An 8,355-nucleotide genomic window follows, 5' to 3' on the forward strand; every position below is an offset into this window, starting at 1 on the left:
ATCAGAAAGAAGTCAAGTAACTAATGTTGCCTTCAAGTGTCAAAAGGAGGGATAATAGGATGTGAAGTATAAGATGCTAAAATCAGAACTCAAGCAAAGCATTTACTAGGGACCTTGTGAAATAGGGAGTGTTTCAAGGATAGCCAACAAAGAAGGGTGTGTTTTACCTATCTATGTCTGTAGTGAAAGGCAAACATGTGGGCTTGAAAGAGTTTGATCTTTCTAGTATATATTTATTTATAAACACTTGGTTGGAAAGCATGTCTCAGACCAGCAACCAAGGCACTAATATGAATGCAGTATCCAAAAAAGTTACAGGTGGAATGGCTCAGAAGGACATCAGATTAATCTATATTTCTGTCAAGAAGAGTGAAACAAAAAAGATCAGTAACTGCAATCCTATACTTACCTTGATTTTTTTGTTGCTGAAAAATGAAGCCTGCTTTGCAATACACAGAATTAAATCCAAATTTGCATCAGTTTTTGTGCTGTTTCTGGCTTCTCTGGGGTCAAATAACAGCATTTCTGCTTTTCTTCCTTCAGAAAAATGGAGTCAGACCTCTCACAAGCCTTCCAGAAAGAACTCACCTGCTTCATCTGCCTGAGCTACCTGACAGATCCAGTCACCATAAGCTGTGGTCACAGCTTCTGTCGAGCCTGCCTCTACCTTTCCTGGGAAGACATCCAACCTCCTGTCCAATGCCCTATGTGTAGGGAACCATCTCAGAAGGACTTGAGAACCAACATTGTTTTGAAGAAGCTAGTGTCCATTATCAGACAAGCAGCCTCATGAAGGACCTGAGCTCTGAGGAGCAAAAATGTGTAACCCACAAGGATGCTAAGAGTATCTTCTGTGCTGAGGACAGGATCTTCCTCTGTCAACTCTGCTCTAACACTCATGAGCACAGAGGACACAGACACTGTCCCATTGAAGCAGCTGCTGAGGATCAAATGGTAAGTGATGCTTCTGAGAGAACTTACAAGCTGGAGAGCAGTAGGCTTAGAAAGCCACAAGAAGATACTGGTCCTCATTATGACAAAGGCACTGTTTTCAGAATGGTGGCACTTTATTAACATCTACTGAAGAAAGAGTGACTAGGAATGTAAACATCCTTTGGGGGACCCATGAGTGTAAAGATCATTTGTATTTTATGATGTTTTATGCCCAGGTAACTGGAAAGTGCAATACTAACTTCCTATCTTTTAATAGTGTCTCTGGCTGGAGACTAAATTAGGAAATGTACATTGTAGTCAGGTATAGCCAAGCATGTAATCAAAATTAATCATCAATATACCTGAGCAAAAAGGTAAACTGCATTTTCTATTTCTGTGTTCTAATCTAAAATTCATAGTTACGAAAAGAAAAAAAATTGAAAGATAATTTTGATTCTGGTACTCTCACTACAATAATTGTATAAATTGCCCAAGAGTTTATCAGTTATATTTTTCCAAATTGATATTCATTGTTTTTTTTTACAGGACAGACTTTTGAAGCAAATGTCATCTTTATGGAAGAAGGTCCAAGAAAATAAAGAGAATTTAGAGTCAGAAAACATAATGAGAACTCTTTGGACGGTGAGTATGAGAACCATGCTTAAAATCAGCTTGATGCAGATATTTTCAAAATTTACCATTCAAGATTTGCATATAAAGCCTAGGATAGGATACTTGGAATATGTGTCCTGCTCACCTGTAATTCTGAGTGTATAATATATCTCTGCTCTCAGAAAGTATGGTCTGCCTCAGGCTGAAGTGTCTAGGACTAACGAGTGAATTGATGATGGTTCTGCACACTGCGTTAGACTTTATGACTACATCATGAATTCTAATTACTACATGCAGAGTTTCATATCTTTGTAAACATAAGAATAATCAATCCTTCCTTCAGACACCTCTGCACCTCTAATATAGGTGTAAATGCATCTTAGGGTTGGATTGCCTATGTAATTAATAAGGAAGAAATAAGTGAAACCGAGGAATTTACATTTTCTGAGGTGTGGAGACAGTCTATCAGTATATGCATCAGAGTTATACAAGTCATTTGTGGACTTTAAGCATAGGAGGATGGAATGAGGTAGGACAAAATACTTTGCAAATATGATCAGGAATGTTCCTTTTTCTTCAGGACTACCTGACTGTTCGGGAAAAATTGATCAGGACAGAGTATAGGAAGCTACATCCACTCCTCTGTGAAGAGGAAGAGAAACATATTGAGTCTATGAGAAATGAAGGCCAATGTGTTTTAGAGAAACTCAGGACAAGTGAAGCTATGATGCTCCAAAAGAGCCAAAAACTAAGAGAAATATATCAGGAGCTGATGGCAATGTCCCAGGAGCCATATGTGGTCCTACTGCAGGTGAGCATGGAGGAGTGCAGGAAGAGGCTTTATTGACTTAGGCCCACAGTGTTGATTGTTACACTAAGATAGCTTTCAATATTCCCTGCATTTTTGTTAGTGAATTTCCTTTTAAGAAATTTTCTGGAGAAACAAAATTCTGTAATAATCTTGAAAGAACAAGCTTTTTGGAATTAAGTCTATAGATTCTCCAGGGATTATGTCCTAACTTTTGCCTTTTGTGCCTTGCTTCTCTGAAGAGTGAAATTCAGTAACTTCTGTTTCCAACATTCTTACCTCTACTTATATATTGTAAACAATTTTAAAGTTACCTATGGCTTAATTTCTTATGTTTAAGGGCTGTGTTTTTGAGAGTCCTTTACGAGGTTGGTATTTTGAGATAGGATCCTATTTGGTAGTACATGATATCTTGCAACTCACAGTAATGCTGAGGCCTCTAACCCTGCAATTCTGAAATACACATGTGAAGCACCATGGAGGGGTGAGGCCACCCTTTTGAAGTATCCTTAGCTAAAGCACTGCTATGGCTTATAGACATTTGGGGCTTCAAAAGCAATGTACAGTGGATATACATTTCCTTCTCAAATTTGACTCTCCAGTCTAATTTCATCAAGCATTGGAGTTCTGCTCATCTATTTGGTTGGCATCATCTTAAGACATGAATATAATTTATCATGATAGATTGGTATGATGGTGACTGATATTTATATGAACTTTATAAGCTAGCATTGTATTTCATTTTTTCAGATATCTAAGCTTTTCTCTTTTTTTTTGCAGGGTTTGGACGACATGTTCAGAAGGTGAGTTTAGCTATCAGTGCAAGTCAGGACACCCTGAAATATGCTATAATATTGTCCAATGTGCCTTAGTAAAGTGCAGATATCTTTTATATAGAAAATACTCAATTGTTTTTGTGTGATATTTTTGGGATTCTTTTATTTGTTTTGTTATTTTTATGTGTGTGTACATGTACATGCACCTGTGTGCAGGTCAGAGGACAACTTTCAGGGAACTATCCTTCCATCAAAGGTTCCAAGGATTGAACTTAAGTTGTAAGGCTTGTATAACCTGAGGTGTTTGACTGAACTTGGAATAAAGTTTTTCCTAATCACTGTGTGATATCTTTAGCACCACACAGAAAAATATTTTTTTTTCCTTGCAGGAGTGAGTCAATGCAGCTGAGCATGCCACAGGCTATTAAGACCGAGCTCAATGCCCTACCCATCACTGGAATGACTGAAAGTTACAACCAGTTCCAAGGTGAGTTTATTCACTGATAAGATGATGAGAGGTACCCTCCAATAATGAGATGTCCCTTGCAAACACAAATATTTTAACTCCCTATAAATATGTCTAGGTAAGTCACATTCTGTTATTTTTGAATCACATGGTCATCTTACAAACAAACCAACAAACAGAAATGCATACTAATATCATGTTGTATATAATCATGACTGAAAAGAGACTATCAGTTGTTCATTGAGTAGAATGATTATTTGACTCTGGACAATATAATTCAAACTAAGTATAGGCAGTCATGGAGATATTTGATTATTTTCCTTTCAATGTGTTAGAAAGTAATGTCTTACACTACATTTTACTCCATAGATTAAAAATTACACAAGATAAAAAGGTGAACACTAGTAATCCCAGCATCAAAAACCTAGTATGTGGAGGATTGCCAATGAGTTTGAGATAGTCAGGTCAACATAGTGAGTTCCTTGCCAGTATAGGACAAATAGCAAATCCCTATCACAAAAGGAACAAAAAAATCATAAAGTAACTAAACAGGCAAAGCCTTGAATCATGAGCAATGAAAATGAAACAAATTGATAGGACATGAGGCAGTGTCTAAATCCCCTTTGTATATCTAAAGGTTGATGCAAATCAAAACACCAATATGAAATTTATCAATACTTATATCCACATATAAATAACTTTTCTTGTAGTTCCATGAGCACAGCCTTTGCTCTGGCCCTCGCTGCAATGCACACATCTTCCCTTAGGCAGGTGTTATTAAAAGTCACCTGATAGAAGTAGGCTGAGGCTTCCTCCTCTACAGCATCTAAAATTTACAAATATTTTAGAGCATGCTACCATTCTTTTCTTTTGAAAATCCTTGACATTGGTGTATTTGAGTCAAATTTAACCTCAAGTCTTAGCATTCTCTTTTTAAAATCCATGAAGACTCTCACCTGAGAAATGTAAATTGTCATTTTACCTAAAATGTTGGTTCTTCCCACAGTGCCCATTTTCTTTGGTAACTTAACAGTGTTGCATTAAAAGATGAACCTATTTAATGCCATGAGAAAATTCAGCTTCAGACCTCACCATAAAGACATAACCGCAGATTCTGTTGGATGCTATTTGACTTCCTGGGGATCACAGAGCTTCATCTCAGGGAAGTATTACTGGGAGATTGATTTGAAGGACTCTTGGGATTGGGCTGTAGGAGTCTGTAAGAATTCCTGCTTAAGGAACAGAGACCAACTAATTGAATCTGAGGGTGAATTTCTTCTTGTGTGTGTGAAGGAGGGTCATCATTGCAGTCTCCTCACCACATGCCCAGTACTCCAGCACTATATAGAGAAGCCACTGGACCGAGTTCGTGTGTTCCTTGATTGTGAATGTTGCCAAGAGTTCCCTCATATACAAGTACCCTCCTGGCACCTTCAAAAACCCTGTCTGGCCTTTCTTCTCCAGTGGGGAAACTGTAATCCAGCACTATAGTGTTTTTTAAGTACTCCCTACTGTAATGTTACCTCATTTATTGCTAGTAAATATTAAAATACTATTAAATAAAATAATGGTTGACTATGTTATGTTTTTTCCTGTGGTCCACATATTCCACAAAGATTGTTTCCTTTCATAGTGTTTTTTTTTCATTTTTCTTTATTAAGAAATATTTTACTCACTCTACATACCACCCTAGATGCCTGCTCCTCCCTTTTCCACCCCCATCCTTCCTTGTCATGCCTCCCCACATCCCCACATCCCTCAAATCAAGGTCTTCCATGGGGAGTCAGCAGTACCCAGCACATGGATTCTAGGCAGGTCCAAGCCCCTTCCCACTGCACCAAGGCTGCACAAGGCATCACTCCACACTACCGAATTCCCAAAAGCCTGCCCATGTACCAGGGACAGATCCCGATCCCCCTGCCTGGGTGCTCCACTAACAGTTCAAGGGAAACAACCATCCTTCGTTTCAGAGGGCCTAGTCCAGTCCCATGGGAGCTCCACAGCCACTCGTCTACAGTTCATGTACATCCACTAGTGTCGCCGGTCATCTCTGCACATCTTCCTGTTATGATCTGGATGTCCCCCGCCTGCAGAATCCCTCCGCTCTCTCATCAATTAGATTCCCAGAACTCAGCCTGGTGCCTGGCTTGGATCACTGCATCTGCCTGCATCTGCTCTATGATGATAGTTAGGTTATTTGCTAGACCAGTCACCCTCTGGACCACTGCCAGCAGTCCAAAATGCAAAAATACTCAATAAAATACTGGCTAAATGAATCCAGGAATACATCAAAAAAAATTATCCATCATAGTGATTTTTGTTTGATGGTTTTTGTGTACCTGACATTAAGTAATTAAGTTTAGATACTAAGAGACTAGTCTTAGAGACTGAGGCTCTAGTTCAGTGTTAAATCCCATTTTTTACTGTGCTCAAGACCCTCAGTTGGATTCTAGCACCATAAAAATATGCTCTACCTATGGGATTCTACTTAATGGTGTCAAGCTGGAGCACACGTATGTATTGTGCTTGGTAATTTAATGTCAATTTGACACAGACTCTTTTGGTGTTTTAAGACATGGTTTCTCTGTCTAGCTTGGGCTGTCTTCTTCATTCCAGGTGCTGGGAGTAAAGGCTTGCACCACCAACACCTAAAAAAAAATCTTTCTTCCCTCCTTCTTTCTTCCCTTCCTTTCTTTCTTCTTTTTCCTTTTGTTCTTTCTTTCTTCTTTTCCTTTTTTTTTGTTATTTAAGACAAGATTTTTGTAACCTTGGTTGTACTGGTCAAGGCTATAGAAGTGGCTGGTCTTGAACTTTCAGACATGCCCCTGGTCACAGAGACCTATCTGCTCTCCTTCCTGAGTTCTAAGATTAAAGGAATGCAAATCCACCCCCAGGCCGCAATTCAGCAGATATCTTGAAAAGATTCTGAGTCCATCAGATTCACATGGAAATACAAAAAAAAGAAAAAAAATTCCAATGATAACAAAAAATGCTAAAAATAGGAAAGCTAGGCCGGGCGGTGGTGGCGCACGCTTTATCCAGCACTCGGAGCAGAGCAGGCGATCTCTGTGAGTTCGAGCAGCTGGCTACAAGTGAGTTCAGGAAAGGTGCAAAGCTACACAAGAGAAACCTGTCTGAAAAAAAAAAAAAAAAAAAAAATAGGAAAGCTGAAATAATCATGAGCAATAAAAGAACTGCTGGATAGGATACATCACTACCCTGTGTTCAAATTGTACTACAAAGCTATAATAATAAAAATAGTTTAATGTCTGATCCCTGACTTCAAGCTCTACTATAGAGCTACAGTAATAGAAACAGCTTGGTATTGGCATAAAAACTGACATGTGACCAATGGAATCGAATTGAAGACCCTGACATTAATCCGCACACCTATGATATATAATTTTAACAAAGAAGCCAAAAGTATACAATGGAAAAAAGAAAGCATCTTTAACAAATGGTGCTCGCATAACTGGATATCAACGTGTACAAGGCTGCAAATAGATCCATATCTATCACTATGCACAAAACTTAAGTCCAAGTGGATCAAAGACCTCAACATAAATCCAGCTACTCTGAACTTGCTAAAAGAGAAAGTAGGAAGTAGTCTTGAATGCACTGCATAGGAGATCACTTCTAAATATAACATCAGTAGCTCAGACACTGAGATAAACATTCGATCAATGGGAACTCTTGAAACTTAGAAGCTTTTGTAGAGCATAGGATATGGTCAACAAGGCAAAGCGCCAGTCTACAGAATGGGAAAAGGTCTTTACCAACCCCATATCTGACAGAGGACTGATATCCAGAATATTTTAGGAACTCAATAAATTAGACTTCAAAATGCCCAACAGTTCAATAAGAAATGCTATAGAACTAAACAGAGAATTCTCAACAGAGGAAATTCAAATGGATGAAAGACATTTAAGGAATTGCTCAACATCCCTAATTTTCAGGGAAATGCAAATCAAAACGACTCTGAGATATCACCTATGCCTGTCAGAATGGCTAAGATCAAAAACACTGAAGATACCTTATGCTGGAGAGGATGTAGAGCTAGGGGAGCTCTCCTCCACTACTGGTGGGAATGCAAGCTTGTACAACCACTATGGAAATCAATATGGTGCTTTCTTGGAAAATTGGGAATCAATCTCCCCCAAGATCCAGCTATACTGCTCTTAGGCATATACCCAAGGAATGCTTAATCATACCACAAGGGCACTTGCTGAGATATGTTCATATCAGCATTGTTTGTAATAGCCAGAACCTGGAAACAACCTAGATGCCCTTCAACTGAAGAATGGATAACGAAAATGTGGTACATATACACAATGGAATACTACTCAGCAGAGAAAAACAATGACATCCTGAGTTTTGCAGGCAAATGGTTAGATCTCAAAATAAATAATCCTGAGTAAGGTAACCCAGACTCAGAAAGACAAATATGGTATGTACTCACTCATAGGAGGATACTAGATGTGGAACAAGGATGACTGGACTGCTACTCACAACACCAGGGAGGCTACCTGGAAAACAGGATCCCAAGAAAGACAAGGTGATTGCCCAATGATGGAGAAATGGATGATATCTACATGAACAGACTGGACGTGAGTGGGGGTAATGAAGGGCGAGTGTCGAGGGAAAGAGAGCTTGGGGGAGCGGGAGTTCACAGCTGGATCAAGAACAGAGAGGGAGAACAAGGAATAGGTGACCATGGTAAATGAAGACCACATGAAAATAGGAAGAAACAAAGTGCTAGA

The 8,355-nt window shown here is 38.9% G+C and overlaps 1 pseudogene; it reads left to right on the forward strand.

The window, feature by feature from the left end:
• The first annotated feature begins 546 nt into the window (after positions 1-546).
• LOC114688392 lies at positions 547-6,513 on the forward strand (annotated as a pseudogene).
• Positions 6,514-8,355: the final 1,842 nt, after the last annotated feature.

This window comes from Peromyscus leucopus, chromosome 7, assembly GCF_004664715.2.
Source record: "Peromyscus leucopus breed LL Stock chromosome 7, UCI_PerLeu_2.1, whole genome shotgun sequence".
Lineage (NCBI taxonomy): Eukaryota > Metazoa > Chordata > Mammalia > Rodentia > Cricetidae > Peromyscus > Peromyscus leucopus.